At 47.1% G+C, this 17691-nt stretch overlaps 1 protein-coding gene across 3 annotated transcripts in view; it reads right to left on the reverse strand.

The window, feature by feature from the left end:
• Positions 1–17691, reverse strand: part of PHF2 (PHD finger protein 2) — a 60787-nt gene that overhangs the window by 42602 nt on the left and 494 nt on the right. The window lies entirely within an intron of this gene.

The following is a 17691-nucleotide window of genomic DNA, read 5'->3' on the forward strand; positions in this document are numbered from 1 at the left end:
AAGATCAGACCATGAAGCTCTAGAGAACTAGTCTCTGTGTTATTTCCACCATCCCTTCAGGGAAACACATGCACACACATATATCACTCCACACACAGACATGCATCACTCATACACACACAATCACACCCCCATACACAAATACACATACCACACATGTGCCACACAAACCACATATACACGCCACACAACACCAAAACAAATCAAAGTGTTTATCGGACACTCCAGCAATGAGATAAGTAGTTGATATGAAGGTATGGGTTTGGACCCCAGCTACCCTGGGTGGGACATTTAATAAAGTCCAGGAGGAATAAAATGGGAGCCCTCATTAAGAACTCTAGGGATTAGGCCCTTCCCCTATGAGATGCTTAGTGGTGTTCGTTCCTGTTTTTGGAACACTGCTATTCAAACCATGAATATAACACACTCGAACATTTTTTTTTATTGCTGATTTGATAAGAACACTTACTGCAAGAAAAGGAAAACTACAGGCCTCTATCTTTGCGCATACATGAAAAAAATCTGAGTAAAATACTAGGAAACTGCATTCAGTAGTATATTGATCAAGCAGGCTTCATCTCTGGGATGCAGAATGGTTTAACATATGCAAATCAATCAACATGATATACTACATTAACAAAATGAAGGATAAAATCATGACTGTCTCAATAGGTACAGAAAAGGCATTGACAAAATTCAACATTTGTTCATGAGAAAAATGCCCCAAAAACTAGAAGAAACATACTTCCATGTAATAATAGCCATATATGACAAGCTCACAGTGAACATCATACCCAACAGTGGACAGCTCAAAGCTTCTCCTCTACGATAGGGGGCAAGGGGGCAAGATGCTCACTTTTATTTTTTTTTAAAGATTTATTTATTTATTCATACAGAACTGGGGTACAGGTCAGAGATGCGGAGGGTGAGAGGATTCACCAGAGACAGAGTGGGGAACAGAACAGGCAGATCGACGAAGTACACTGCTGAGAGACGCAGCGGGCGGGTCAGGAGAGGTCTGCCTCGCCATGTGGATCTCCTCCGGGGCAGGCGGGAATCGAACTCATGCGGAAGTGGCTTAAGCTTCTTAGTGCTGTGCTTTAACCCGCTGCGCCACCAGGGAGGGCCCAAGATGCCCACTTTTGCCATTCTGATTCAACAGTACTTGAAGTCATAACCAGAGCAATCAGGCAAGGAAACAATCAGACAAGGAAAAGAATGAAATGGCACTAAAATTATAAAGGAAAGAAATAAAATTATATATATATATAAAAAAAACTGTTAAATCTAATCAACCAATTCAGTAAAGTTGCAGAGTATAGGTTAACATGCAAACAATTGGTAGTGTCCCATACACTAACAATGAATTATCTGAAAAAGAATTAAAGATATCCCATGCTCATGGAAGGATGGGGAAAATGTCCATATTACCAATGTAATTTCCAGCAAGATTTCAAAGGCACATTTTACAGAAGTAAAAAAAAAAAAAAAAAACCCGAAAATTTGTATGGAACCACATACATCCCTGAATAGTCAAAGTAATCTCAGAGTTTCAAAGTATACTACAAATCTATACATATCAAACATTATGGTAGTGACATAAAAACAAATAGAGTAACAGAATAGTTACTCTAGAGTCCTAAAATAAATCCAAGCAAATAAAGTTAACTAACAGGGAAACCAAGACAACAAATGGTGCTGGGAAATTGGATACTCACATGTAAAAAATGAAACTAGACCACTTATGTTACACCACTCACAAACATTAACCCCAAATAGTTGAATGTAAGACCCAAAATCATAGGGGATAAAAGCTGGTTGGCATGGGTTTTGGCAACTTATTTCGGATATGACACCAAAAGCATTAGCAATGAATTCAAAAGTAAGTAAACAGGCCTACATGAAACTAAATTAAATAAAGTATCTTCAGAGCAAAGGAAACCACCAACAAAGTGAAAAAAAAAAACCTACAAGATTGGAGAAAATATTTGCAGATTATCTATTTGATATCTAGAATATATAAAGAACTCATATAACTCAACAACAAATACACACACACACACAAACAACCTAACAATCTGATTTAATACTGGACAAAAGGGGCCCTCCCTAGTGTTTTAAAGCGCAGCACTGCAAAGCTAGCTGCAGCAGCCCTGTGAGTTCAATCCCCAGCTGGGAGCCGGGAAAGTGACCCTCATGGCATGGCAGACCTCTCCTGTCTCGTCTGCTGCTTCTCTCAACAGCGTTCTTCATCAATCTGCCTGTTGTGCTCCCATTCTGTCTCTGGTGAATCCTCCCACAACCCCTGCACCTCTGGCTGGTTCTATATGCAAAAATAAATAAATCTTTAAAAACTGGACAAAGGATCCAAATGAATAAATATTTTCCCAAAGAAGACACACAATGGCCAACAACAGGCACGTGAAAAGATGTCCAACATCACTAGTCATCAGAGAAGTGCAAATTAGCACCATGATGAGATTTCACCTCACCACTATTAGGATGACTAGCATGAAAAAGAAAAAAAGATAGCTAGTGTAGTAAGGATATGCAGGAAGGGAACCCTAGTACACTGCTGGTTGTTAAGCAAACTAGTCCAGCCTCTACAGAAGACAGTATGAAGGTTCCTCAACAAATTAAAAATAGACCTGTCATATGGCCAGTAATTTTACATCTGGGTATTTACCCAAGGAAATTAAATCATTACCTTAAAGACTTATCTGCGACATTATTTACAATAGCCAAGACATGAAAACAACCCAAGTGTCCATAAATGGATAAAGAAATATGTGGTGGAATATTATTCAGTCGTGAAAAGTAGAAGCACATTCTGCCATTCATGACAACATGGATGAACCTGGAGAACACTGTGTGAAGTAAAATATAAGTCACAACAGAGGAAGAAAAATATCGTCAAGCATGGTATCATTTATATGTGAAATCTAAAAGAAAAAAAGACTTCTTAGAAGATCAGATTCATGGTTAGCAAGGAAAGGGGTCAGGGAGGGAGTGTTGGAAGAAGGTGATCCAAAAATACAAACTTCCAGTTACAAAATACATAAGTCCTGGGGTATCATGTACCACACAACGACCAGAGCTAACAATGCTGTGGGAAGCAGCTCCGAGACTAAATCCTCAGGGTTCTCACCCACAAGCAAAAACAAAACAAAACAAAACAAAAACTAAATTCACTGCAGTTGATCATTTCAATAGAGATGTAAATATGTCAAGTCATTATGCTGTGAACCTTAAACACACAGTGGTGTGTCAACACTATCTCAACAAACTGATGCAAATCAAAGCCTGCTTCCCACCTTCAAACCCAGAACCCCTTCTCTGTGGGGCACTCTGCCACTGCTCACATGGAATTTGCCTAAAACACCTACCCCTTGGTCGCCCTGTGTTCCACTTCTTGAACCAAGGTTGATAGGATGCCACCACAAGTGGGTGTAGCCCTCCCCCAGGAGAGGTTCCCAGGTGTAAGTCACTTTGTGACCAAGCCAGCCACAGGCGTGGAGTGGGTCTTGAGCACATCCTCTTGGGAGTGCCTGCAGTATAGTACCAGAGCTCCCACCTGCACAGGGGGCATGACCAGAGCACCCATACCAGGCCTCGAGGCACCACTGGGGGTGACTCATGAGACTGCAGAAGAACCAGCAGGAATGAAATCACTCCAGGAGTACATGCAGGATAAACACACTGCTTCCAAGTGCACAGACACTGAGTAAACCCAGGGACAAAGGGTCAGACCCCAATGGCATGGAAGAGCAGAACCTAAGTATTCTCACCCAAAAAAGGGGGGGGGGTAGCTTTGTGAGCTGACAGGTGTTTGAATTATCTCCATGGTGGGAAATCTCCTCACTGTATACTTATATCAAATCTTCCTGTCATACACTTTAAATATATAACAAATCTATTTACCAATTGTGCCCCCCCCATCAAGCAGAAAAATACAAAACGGAACTTTACAAATTGCGTGTAAGACAAAGGAGAAAAACAAGGCATCCTTAGATATATACATATTTGGCACATACCAGCCATGTAGAAGTTAAGGATGTGAGCCTGGTGAGTGTGTCTAAGCTAAGTGCCCCCTTGTGCACTGTGGTGTGTCCGGCAAATAGAAAGGTTGTGTGTGCACACCTGTCTCAATCCACTCCAGAACGGGGTGTTTTGGAATAAACAATTTCAATGAATGTGGTCAGCATGTGTTTTCTGCCACACCAAATGCTAAATTTCTCAAGGCTTACATTATATTTTCAGGTGTTTTGCTGTCTTAGGTAGATCCAATTAAAAGTGTTCCTCATACTGTGGCCTGAGGGGTCCCCACAGTCTACATTCAGATGGAGCATCAGTAAAACATTGGGCGGCTGTACACATCCAAGCACACTCGAGTAACTGCCTGGCGTCTGTATGAATACACATAAAAAGGCATGTAAAGCCCCGTGCAGGGAGCAGTGGCTGCGAACTGCCAGTCAGTGGGAAGGCAAGTCAGGCCCGACCAGAGGGTCTGACTGACAGCAGTTCCAAAAGCCCTGGAGATGGCATGTCCACTTAGGGAGGGACCCTCAGGCTTGAGAGCAGCTGGAGACAGAGGCTTGCTGCTGAGGAAGCAACAGTGAGTGCTCAGTTGTCATTGGAGAACATCCTGACCATAAGCCTGAGGTCCTAGATTCTGACTGGGCAGAGCCCGAGGGGTTTAAAACTCCTATCCAGGGACCCTCTGTGCCTTTCTCAGCAGACAGGTTATACACCTCTGAGCTCTGACCATTGTAAGATGTGCTTATTTTACTTCTAGTTATAAAAGCAATATTATGCTACCAGAAAGCAAGTTGGAAATACAGAAAAGTTAAAAAGCAGCAGGAAAGAAAAATACTCTTAGTGCTTTTACCATTTTAGCATGTCTTCTGATATATTTTCTGTTTTGACTAATTAACGCCAACTATCATACAAGATATTAAATGTTGTTTTCTCCCCCATTTAAATCACATACAGGTTTTCTCATAAATATTTTCGATATCATTAAGATCTAACTGTAAACATGACTGTTGATGACTACATAATTTTCTATTGTGTGAATACATTATAATTTCTTTAATCATCCCTTTATTTATTTATTTATTTATTTTTTAAAGATTTATTTATTTATTCATACAGAACTGGGTACAGGCCAGACATGCGGAGGGTGAGAGAATTCACCAGGGACAGAGTGGGGAGCAGAACAGGCAGATCAACGAAATACACTGCTGAGGGGAGCAGCGGGCGAGTCAGGAGAGGTCTGCCACACCATGTGGTCACCTCCCGGGCAGGCCGGGATCGAACTCATGTGGAAGTGGCTTAAGCTTCTTTTGCAGTGCATTAACCCACTGCGCCACCAGGGAGGGCCTATTTATTTATTTTAAAGATTTATTTATTTATGCATACAGAACCAGGGTACAGGCCAGAGGCTCAGGGGCGGTGAGAGGCTTCACCAGAGACAGAGTGGGGAGCAGAACAGGCAGATGGATGAAGTACACTGCTGAGGGGAGCAGCGGGCGGGACAGGAGAGGTCTGCTGCACCATGTGGGTCACCTCCCTGGCTGGGGATTGAGCTTGTGCTGAAGCAACTGCAGCTAGCTAATCAGTGTTGCACCTCAACCTGCTCCACCACCAGGGAGGGCCCCCCTTAACCATCCCTTTAACTCTTGTGATCTAAGAGTCCAGATTCTTGAAATATTAAATGAATACACTTTCCCCATACATTTTAAAACCTGTTCTGGTGGATTTTGGAACAGATATTCTAGATAAAGTGTGTGGTCCCTTTAAAATTCAGAAGCAGCATTTACTCCAGCAGTTTCTAAGGAAACCAGTTGTAGGCAGATATAGAGCAAATACCTCTGTTGGGAGCCTCTGGGAATTACAGCCTTCCATCTGGATAAAACCTTCAGAGACCCACAAGGCTGCTGGGCGACAAATCTGACCAGAAAGCAAAAGCAGCCCAAGGTTATATTAAGAGAAATATGAACTCTAGACCAAGGAGGCCCCTGTCCTCAGTTGCCAGCATACCATGAGAGCAGTAGCTTAGAGGGTACCTGGGGGTGGTGTTTGAGGACCATCTCTAGGCTGTAAGCCTAGGGAAGCAGTCCTAGAAAAGAGATGGGTTGGTCCCCATTGCTGCTGTGTCTGTAGGGAACACAGAGTCTTGTCCTAGTAGAACATTCTAGCATCTGATCTTTGCCCCTCCCTCTGTTTTTAACCACAAAAGACTGAAAAAGCAAAGATTAAAAAATGTGGAGGTGTTCCAACCCACAGGCCCTGCCCCAGAATCCCAACGGCCATAGGGTATGGTCCCTTGGGGCCCAAACTATAAGCTGGGGTGGCAAAAAACTGTGCTCCCAGATTTAGCCAGCAATAGCCCTGTGCAGTGGCAGTGAGCTGTGATTCAGGACAGGACAGTGCATCACCATCTCCAGCCAGTGGCTGTGCCTGACTCCTGAGCCACACTGAACATCAGGGTCTCTATCACCAACTCTGAGGCTCCCAGGGCAGTCCTGAGGGCAAGATGAGGTGCACAGAACACAGCATCACTGTGCAGAGGCGCCAGGGCCTTCATCCATCCTGGAGACCCCATGCCAACAGTTACAAGTACATGACTCTGGAAACAGCCCCCAGAACATCAACAAGCACAGAGTTATGCCTTGTCCATGCATTTCAACCCAGAGGGCACACTTCAGGGAAGGCCTGCAAGGACTCACCTGCCCAGCAGCCAGTGCCAGGTGATGCCAGGGTGACTTCGCAAAAGCCTTTCCTTAACTGACGGGCAGTCTGCTTACTGACCAGGGCCATGCCGGGAGGTGACCCTGTCCCACTCCCTAACGTGGGGCCTCTGCTCATATACTTCCATCCTCCTGCCCAGGGGCTGTCCTCAAGTTTCCCCCAAGACTTTAAAAATGAACCCCAAGTCCTCAAATCACAGTGTCGGGAGGGGAAGCAGGAGACAATCCAGCCTGCTTCTGCTACCCCAAGGGCTTCAGACTCCAGTATTTATGTTGGGGGCGAGGGAGCTGGCAAGGAGTTGGCACCTGACCAAGGTCCAAAATGAGAGCACATCTCAGAGCTCTGAGAACCAGCAAGTCGCCCAAAGGTGAGTAGGAGAAGGGACCCAGCAGGAGGATGTTCATAGCAGACAAGCCTGTAGCTACTTCCTCCAACCAAAGTCTAGCTGGACACAGCCTTCTGCTTGAGGGGTGGCCCCACCATGGCAAGGATCTGGAAATGGAGCTCAGCTGGGTGTGTGTGATGGCAGATGGTCACTGACAGGACTTCCCCAACTTGGATACAAGGCTTTCTAGCCCTTCTGGGGACACCTGCTATCTGGGGTCTTCTCAGGGTGTTGCTGGATTTGTGAGCAAGGTCAGACATGGCCAAGGACACAGTGGGACAGTATCTGTTCTGTCTATGAATCAGGGGCTGGGTCCATGCTCCCCAGCACCAGCTCATACCACCCACCGCACTGGTGTGTCCAGACCACATGGCAGTCACACCTATACCCGAAGCAGCATGGGTGGTGAGGGGCACAAAGTGCTCTTATCAGCACCTCAGAAAAGAGAGTCAAAGACTATTTCACTAGATCTTTATTTTCCAAGGAGTCCTTAAAGGTAATAAAATGAGACACACTACATATCTAGAAGAAGCGAGAGGGGACAGCATCCGTGGCCGAGTGTGGCCAGGTTGTGGTGAACAGTGCCTCCGACCACGTTGCAGGGGCCACCCATGCTACTGAGCACCACCTTCCCAGGCCATGAGTGGCCAGAGGGTCACAGGGGTGTCCCCCTCCAGGCTGGGGTGCTTGGTGAGGGTGTGTGAGGGCGGGGTGAGGGGTGGGAAGGCACACTCAGAAGCACACAGACCAAGCAGTGGGCTGAGCAGACAGAGGGCTCTGCCCTGAGAGCTGGTGCTGCAGGGTTCACAAGGGCCAGTGGTGCCTACGATGTTAACACTCAGGGAATTTGAGCCATGGGCATGCAGAAACACTACCAAGCTTGTAATATTTCTAACACAAGTAAAAAGTAAGAAGTATGTTGTATGTTTGTGAGTTATATAAAATAAATATTGAAAGTTAAAAAAAAAATTAAGAAGTTTGGGGGGGAGGGGAGAGCAAATAAGTCCTGACCTTACAACAGACTTAGGAAAGGAGTGCAGGGGACACACAGCAAACGCGTGAGCCTATACCTCCCACCAGCCGGGAAGCAGGGGCTCGGGCACCAGGGGCAGGAGGCAGGGATGGCCCCTCTGCCCAAGATGCCTGCATCTACTTCTCAGACCCACTGAACCTGTTCTTTCAGTTTGCATTAGCAAGACTCTGGGCCACCTATATAATCCTACCATCGCAAAGAGGAAAGAGTGGAAAAGCCAGCAAGCCAATAATTAGGTAACTCAGATGATAATATATAATAATACATAATATCCTGTAATAACCACACACCAACACTACAGTGAGAGACAGTTCTTCACCTTCCAGGCTGAACCAAAGAAGATCAAAAACCTTCAGAAAATGGGTTGCCCAGTATGAGGGGAATTGGCAATTTTTAAACCTGAAATGCGATGCCCTTAGACCCACAACTTCCCATTCTGGAATTTATCCAACAGATACACTTGAGCAAAGCAAGGAAGAGGGCTGGGTTCTGTCTATGTATAGACAGAAACCTCTGCCTTTTTTTCCCTAGAGTGGGAATCCAGCTCGGTAAGGGAAGAAGAAAAGCTTTCACTCATATTCTTGTCCTTAAAAAAATAAAATGAAACTATGCTAGTGTTCCTTTTGCAAATTCAATTAACTATTTTTAAGCGAGTAAACAGTTATTTCTTTTCACAATAAACAAAGACAAGACCGGAGTCAGAGACACCACTTTTCACCCAACAAAGGTGAGTAGTTTGTTTCTTGCCCCCACCTGGCATGAATGTATCTTAGGGGACATTCAGCTCTGGGTGGTGGTGTGGGGGTGCCTCTGGATTCTGGAACACAGGCCAGGGATTTGGCTAATGTCCTGCTCAAAACCACCAGGCAGAGAACTCTTGACCCAAATGTCAACAGAGCAGCGGCTGAGAAACCCCACTCTCATAAGCATGCTGTTGCTCCAGACATGGCTGGTTTGGCACCAGCTTCAAGGATTGCAAAGTTTTGTCTCAAGCCTTCTCCTGAACTTTTATCACAAATGTAACGTCTGCTTTGAAGAAAGAGGATCCAGCACCTGCCCCTCCAGATCTCGCTGGCCTGCACTAGTAGCAAAAGCAGATGGATGCCTCTGTCCCTCCCCACACCCACCTGCCATTCTAGAGTCACTTGTGGAAGGAAGGAAGCCATGAGTCTTGAAAACTGGCAGGGACCTGGAGGGCAGGACCCAGACACCCCTACCCAAATGCCCAGAAGGATTCCCCTGTGCCACCATCACGACCAGCATTGTCTTCAGGGCCTCAGAGAGGGGACTTGTGAGGCCAGGAGGAAAGCTTCTGTACCTGTCCTCAAGGCAGAAACCCATTGGAAAAGTCCTCAGAGCTTGGGGAGCGATGCTGGAGGAGCCCCTAATCTCTAAGACACACCACTCCTCATGTCCTCCTCATACTCTCCAACGCCTGTGAGCTTACCCTAGGTAGGTCCTTCCTGCACCAAGCATCCACCATGGGTCTGGGAAATCTAGGGGGGGTGACAGAAAGTGCAGGTGCTGGCAGAAAGCAAGTGACAGACCAGTCCCTGGCCCTGGTGCCTGGCTCAAAGGCACCTTCTATGTGCTGCAACTCACAGGCAGCGAGGGAAACTATCAGGAGTTGTGTCAGACTAAGGGAAAGAATTTACAGTACCAGTGACAACTAATTCCAGAGTTTCAGAAACTTCAATAGCAGAAATAGGGATCTGCCTCCCACCCCAATATGTGCCCCATGTACCTTGGGGTTCCCCCACCCAGGATCTGGGTGTTCTTAAGAAGCCATACCTCAACTCTTCCCCAGTCTGATTTATCTGTAAGGCAAAGTAGATCTAGCTGCAGTTCTGGATATTTCCAGGTCCAGGATGCTGTACCATATCTCAGCCTCTCCTGAATGCCTAAATCTGTGTCATCTCCCATGCAGATGGCAATTATTCCTGGAGCTGGGGAAATGGGCATGGCAGGAGGGATCCTGTGCCCCCATTAGTGCTTCTGTTCTTCCTGCTCAGTCTTGTGGCCCCAGAGATTTGGCTCAGACTCAATGGGGTCTTAAGGGACAGAAAAACATTTCAGAGTGATAGGATCCTCATGTACCAGCATCCACATAGCTGGGCAATTAGACATGGGTTGGGAACTACTAGCCAGAGTGTATGCAGGTGCCCAGTCAAGGTGAGTTGGGATGTGTCATTAGTTCAGATTCTGCCCCCTCCAGACCCAAGCAGGTGCTTACACTTGCCAGGCTCACTGTGTGTCGTGAATAGAAAGAATGTGGTCCACTTTGCAACCCAGATAAAGCAGAAAAAGACACCTCCTTGGAGGGCTCAGTCCTAAAGCATAGTGCCAGGGGCTCAGCCCAGTTCCAGGGCACACATGTTCAAAGTGGACTGGGGACACAGCCTATCCCAGCAAAAGGCTCATGGTTCAGTCAACAGCCTGGGCTAAGGTCCCAGGGGCTTGTTCACTATCCTCAGGCCCTGCTGAGGTTCACATCAGAGCAGCTCCCTGGAATCCTGGTGCCACCCATTATTCTCAGCCATGAGTTGCTAGGGAGCACACCAAGACAGACTCCCACTCCTGCCCATCAAGTTATCTTGTCACCTGGGAAAGCTGTCCAGCCTCAGTAACCTCCCTTCTGATGGAACAGCACACCTCACCCTCCTTGTGGTCACTGAGAAGATCAACACCAGTCAGCCCTGTGCTGCCCTGCCACAATTTCCTCAAAGTCAGGGTGAACCTCTGAGAGAGTGTGCCCCACACAATAAAGGAAACCCACACACATAGAGAAATGACCCAGTTCAACCAACACTTATGGTGAGAGAGAAAGGCTGCAGGCATGCACACAAGTGAACACAGCATGAATACAACAGCTTGTGGAGGCACCCTGCACACGTCTGATTCTAAAAGAGATTTTTTTTTTAAGGGTGACCATGAACAATCCAAAAGGAAGTTAAGAAAACAGTCCTATTTGCAATGGTTTTCAAAAGGATCAAATATCCAGAACAAATGTGACCTAAGGATGAAAAACTGGTATACTGAAAACTGCAAAATACTGTGGAAGAAATCAAAGAGATCTGAATCTAAATAAATGTAGATACATCCTGTGTTTGTGGATCAAAAGACAATATTATGAAGACGTCTGCACCATCCATAGAATCCAGACTCAACACAATCTCTGTCAAAATCCTAACAATCCTTTTTGCAGAAATTCATATGAGATTTCCGGGAGCCCTCAAAAGCCAAAAGAATTAAAAAAAAAAAGAAGAAGAAAACAAAACTTCCTGCCCTCAAAATTTACCACACAACTACCATAATCAAAACAGTATAGCACTGGAATAAAGGACAGACACACAAACCGATGGGATGGCATACAGAGCCCAGAAAAAAATCTGAGTGTCTAGGGTCACATGATTTTCCACAAGGCCACCAAGACTTTTGGTAGGGTAAGATCAGTCTTATCAACAAATGGCATTTGTTATTCACATGCAAATTCATTAAGTTGATCCTTACCTTGAATCAAATAAAAAAAAAACGAACTTCATGATCTTAAGTTAGCAATAGTTTCTTGGATATGACACCAAAAGCACAAGCAGTAAGAGAAAAAGGTAAACTGAACTTCACCAAATTAAAAACCTTTGCAGATGCTGAACTAAACTATCACAGAAGTGAAAGCACAATCCACAGAATGGGGAAACATTGCAAATCATGCCTGATAAGATCTAGTGTCCAGAATATACAAGGAACTCTTACAATTCAACCACAAAGATATATAATCCTATTTAAAAGTGGGTCAGGGCCTCCCTGGGGTCGGAGCTCAATACCATGGGGCTGTTCACAGCCATAGTAGTGGGGGTTCAATCCCTGGCCAGGAGCTGGCCCACATGGCACAGCAGCTCTCTCCTGTCTCGCTCCCTGCTCCCCTCCACAATGTGCTTTGGTCAACCTGCTTGTTTGGTCAATCCCCACTGCTTCTGGTGGATCCTCTCAACATCCATCCCTCAGCTCTTGTATGTATACATAAATGTAAATCTTTAAAAATAAATACATAAAAGATAAAAGTGGGCCAACTATTTCAGTAGACATTTCTCAAAAAAAGATAAACCAATGGAGAACAAATGCCTGAAACAATGCTCACAGTCATTATCGTCTTATGCCCCCTAGGATGCCTATAACATTAAAGATAAAAATCCCAAATGTTGGCATGGATGTAGGGAAGTCAGATTGATTCTACATGGGTGAAAATCTAAAATGGCATACATAGCATTGTGTAAGATGGTTTGTTGGTTATTCAAAAGTTAAATATAGAATAAACTATATGACCTGGCAACTCCCAAAAGAATTGAAAACAGGTCTTCAAACAAATATTTGTATAGGAATGTTCATAAAAGCACTGTTGACAATAGCCATAGGTGGAAAAAACCCAAATGTTCATCAGTGGGTAAATGGATAAACAAACTGTGGTAGAACCATACAATGTAATATATGCAGCCATAAAAAAATCAATTCAGTTTGGATACCTAATGTAACATGATGAACTCAAAAAGCCTTATGCTAAGTGAAAGAAATCAGACACAAAGGTAATATACTCTATGATTCCATTTATGTAAAAGTTCAGAATAGATAAATCCGTAAGATAGAAAATGGTGGTAGGCGTGGCTGTCAAGGGCTGGGGGGTTAAGGGGGACAAGGAGTTGTTTCATGAATGTGGGGTTTTCTTTGGGGGTGAGGAAAATAACTAGGAATTTCTAATAGATAAGAGGTGATAGGTGCACATTTTGAACTGCTAACTGCCATAAACTACACTTGAAAATGGTTAATTTTATGGTATGTGAATTTCACCCCAATTGAAAAATAAATAAAGGCTAGTTTCTCCATCTGCCTGGGCAAATACCACAAAGACCTTCAGTTCTTGTACTCGAAGGTCAAAGCCTGACTGCGAGTCTGTTTTTCAGCGAATGACCCAGCACTTCGAATGACCAGATCCTCTTCCCTACAGCATGAAGCCAAAACCCATTCTGGAGCCCACACCTAGTCTCCCCAACCAGCCAGCCAAAAACCTCAGCACCAAGGCACAAGGGGGCTGGAGATAATCAAGATGAAGAAAAGGGAGAGAGGCAGCGAGGAAGATGGCGGGGCACTGGGCCCCCTAAATCCTGGAGGATGCTATTGAGAGCTAGCTGATCCATGAGACAAGGAAGTGCTCTTTCAGCTGCCAGCTTTCTAGCCATGTTGCATTTTTGCAACCATGAACACAATGGGGATGTCAGTGCTGGTATTTGTTCAGGTCCTTCAACCAGAACAACCTAAGTTAACTGCCATCTCTCCCTAAGCCCAGGTAGCCAGAGATGAGATGTCCCCCTACAGGCTACAAGTGGGAGGGCAACCCACGTGGCCTCTCATCTATGTCTTTGTCAGACCAGTAAGAGACGACCCTGAACTCGTCCTGACACCATGGAGGCCAGTGAGCATGAACTAGTGGGCTACTGGTCACACCAGTCATTTCAAAGCTGACAGAATTTCAGGAATGAAATTCTTCCAGCACACAGCTGGAGGTCATTTTCTGGCCAATCCTTACTTCAACAGCAATCTCTTTATTCTTTTTGGATTATGGCCCTTCCCAGTGCCATGAGCACAGAGGGTAGGGGAGGCTACAAAAGAGGGATGCCCATGCAGAAAAAGGCGGGGTGATCATCAAGCCCCCAACCACTACCCCATGTCATGAGGCCAGTGCCACACCTGAGCCCACTGGCCCCACAGTCCATGTCCAAAGGCAGAGGTTCATACCAAACCCTCCTCCAGCTCATGTGTTCAGTAAAGTTGGAGACTCTGGTGACTTCAGTGAGCCCTGCTCCAAGTTGATCACCTGAACTTGCCTCATTTGGAAAGGACAGAGAGACAGGACATGCACTCTGCCCTCTAGAAGTCACCCGGACAATTCTCCCACCACTAACAGCTTCTTAAACTGGCACAGCTTCTTAAAATCCTCACTTTCACATGATTCACCACTATTGCTAAACTCATCACACAAGCCACAAGGCTGTCTCCAAGTGAATGGCCCTCGCCCGACACAACTGTCAGCTCTAACCCCCCACATGATAATGTCCAAGGGCAGCATGGACCAAGCCCCATGTCACAATCACCTGTGAGACCCAAGGACCTACAGAGAGGACTTGCCCAAGAAGCGTAAGCCTGGGAGGGGTAGAGGACTCTCCAAGAAGCCCCAAAGGCTGTCCTGGGGAACAGGCACAGAGACAGGGCCCCAGGAAGGATGGCAGGTAGAGCCTAGACAGACAGACAGACACAGAAATCGGAGACTGTCCATGACAGAACTACCCCTGCTTCCAGCTCCCAGCCCCGCCCTCAGTCCCACTCATCTCTCACCCAGAAGGTGGTTTCTGCCCCACCTTCATCCCCAACTGTCCCCAAGACAGTGAGAGAAACCTGTAAAATCATCAGTCCTCTCCTGCCACCCTCTGCTCAGTGTCTGCCAATGTGCAGGTCCCCTGATGAGCTGCTCAGCCAGCCAGCTTCTTGTCCCTACAGTGCTCCTTCATGACTCCAACAGAGCTCCCCAGGCTGGCCTGGAGTTCTTGACTTCTAACTCTCCAGAGAAGAAGCCCCAAAAGAAGCAGGGGCCCCCCCAGTACCCCAGGTCAGCACTATACCCTACACAGAGCACAGCCAATAAAGGTTTACCAAGGAGTAAGTGACTCTCTGTCACAGCACTGCAAAGCACCTTAGTTTTTGAATTTTGAAATCAATTGCACTAACTATGCCTCTAAAAATCCTCAAGTTCAACATAGCACAACAATATAGAACAAGGGCCAGGACCTAGGATGTCTGGTACTTTAACACACTCATTCCTATTTCCTAGAGGCTGAGTCTCTTCACATCAGGGTAGTGACAAGGTGAGGTGCCAGGTCATTCCCTGGAGCAATGGTCATGGCTGAACACCTCGCTCAGCGAGGTGGACAGCAGGACACAGGTCTGGGGAGGACATAGGTCTGAGAGGCAGCTGTGGTATTTGGCCCAAGTGGCTGTGTGGCACTCCAAAAAAGATAGGCATGCCCCAGCACTGCTGGGTACCACACCTCCTACACACCACACAAGACAGCTTAGAGGCAACCCATAACCCCAAATCCGTCCCCTCCTAGTCAAAGCCAATTGCCAGGTGACATTCCAGTCAGTGCCAGGAACACTGGTTTGACACCTAGCCTGAGTGACCAGTCGTGGTCAAATGGGTAGAACTCAGGCTCCTGCCTTGAAGGGACTTCCTGGCACTCCCAGATAGCTCCCCTTAGAAAGCTGGGTAAGGAGCTGGGTTATCCCAGGCATAGGCTCACCCCCAGAAAGGGGCTGCTCCCCCATGTGCTCAGTTGGGGAAGCTGCTGGATAAATCTGCAGCAAAGATTCAGTCACTGTAAGTCACAAGGATTGCAGGGACCCTCTTACAATACCCCAAAACAGGACGCACTAGAGGAACATGAGAGATGGCAGGTGAGACACAGAGCCTTTTTACTGCAAGCTTCAGGCTCTCGCAGGTACTATGGCATCCAATTCTAGGACTGTCGTCCCGGGACGATAGGAAGTTTCCTTGTAAAGGAAATATTCAGGGAAGAAAGGAGGCCCGGGGTGCAGCACAGGTGGGACCACACCTGAGAGGGCTGGCAGGCTGGCTAGCAGCATGATCTGGTTTCTGCTTCCTCTCCACCAAGATTTATTGGTCAGATGTAAACGGGGGGGGGGGGGGGTGTGCACGCAGGGTGATGGATACAGAGAAACACACCATTTTTTTTTAACTCCTTAAAGTATAAAATTCCCAAAAATAAAAAGTTACAAAGTCAAACTTTAAAAAGTAAATTGAGCTACAGAATATAAAGTAAACAACAGGACACATAGTAGCGCACCTGGAAAGAGTCTCTGGGTCACCCAGGAACTGCTGAAGATTGAGGAAACTCACAGATCATGTCACACACCTTTCTTGCCACAGAGGGTGGGGTCTCAGCCAGAAAGATTTTGACCTCTGACCTGCCTCCTGTCACTCAGCATCGGTCTCATTCTGGCCTCAGGGCTCTCCACAGACAGTGCCCCTTGGTGACTGGTACCAGGAGATGCCTCCAGGCAGAGGAAGCACAGCGACTGGACCCTACCAGCCCACACAGGTGGAAATGAATCTGAACTGACCAAAACTCCCCTTAGATATATACAGATCAGGTCAAATACCTCAATAAATAAGAAATAAGGAGTTAACACCTCCCCAAAACATCCCAGGAAGGTGTTAAGGTATGTCCTTTCTCTCGCCTCTACTTTGCCCCGTCCAGCAAGTACCACAGACCCCCTGGTGAGCCCTCAGCCCCTTTGCTCTTCCTGCCCTTCATTCCTGGTTTCCCATCTCAAGGTCCAGCTCAGAACTGGTTTTGCCTGGAGGGGTCTCCTGGGCATAGAGGTCCTCCCAGACCACATGTCCCCAGCCTGGCATTCTCAGCTTAGAGGGAGATGAGGGAATGGCAGCCCTTCACTAGCCCTCCACTTTCAGAGCACTTGGGGCGAGTTTCTCAGCACCTCTGGAAATGCAGCACCATGAAGGACTGAAGGCACCTTTCACCCGGGTGCAGCCGTGGACTTCACGGGAATGCGAGTTGGTGGGTGTCCATGGCAGCATGTCTTCAGCGGGCCTAGCATTTACACCCCAGTGGGCATCCTAAGGGAGGCAGCTGAGAAAATTGGGAGAATTCAGTGGGTATCTCTGCCCTATGAGCAGAAACCCCTTGGGGTTCCTGCTGCAGATACTAAGCTAGGACTTGGGTCTAGCACTGGCCAACCTGAGCAGGCCCTGTCACATCCTGGTTGCCAAGTTCCCCACATGTGAACTAGTGAGACCAGAGGCCACAGCCTATGCTTAAGTGTCACTGGCCCAGCCACCATCAAAACCTGAAAGGCAGTCTCCTGTCTGGATCAGGAACTACCCACCACCACATGCCCCTCTCTTTACCCCAGTCCCATTCCTGGATCCTGAAGGCTGGATCTGGGAGGGCACACAGGCTGGACAGCCCTTGGCGGGTCCTTTGAGGCCCAGACACATGAGAACCTGTTGGAGCAGTCTGGGCACCGCATCAGCTCCTCTTCCTCCTCCTCCATCTACTTCTGGGTGGAAGGGACCTGGCTTTTGAAAACTAGCCACAGAGCCTGATCATGGCCACTGAAGGGCCAAGCCATACCTCCCCCCACCCCATCTTCCTCCTAGAGCATAAGGTCAAGCCAAAACCAGGGTGTCCCCTCCTGGAACAGGGGAGAGGGGCGAACAGGGAAACGCGATGGCCAGAAAGGAGGCGGCAAAACCACAACACCCCCCACCCACACACGGACACTATTCTGTCACCCACACTCCCGCCGGGGACGCGCAGGCCAGCCCGGTGTAAAAGCCCGGGGAGCGTGGTGGGGTCCCGAGCCCCAGGCCAGGCGGGGGAGAGGGCTCGCGGCGGCAACCTCTCTGGGCCCCACGTCCCCCCCAGCCCGCCCG

Source organism: Condylura cristata, unplaced genomic scaffold (assembly GCF_000260355.1).
Source record: "Condylura cristata isolate star-nosed mole 26May11 unplaced genomic scaffold, ConCri1.0 scaffold00017, whole genome shotgun sequence".
NCBI lineage: Eukaryota > Metazoa > Chordata > Mammalia > Eulipotyphla > Talpidae > Condylura > Condylura cristata.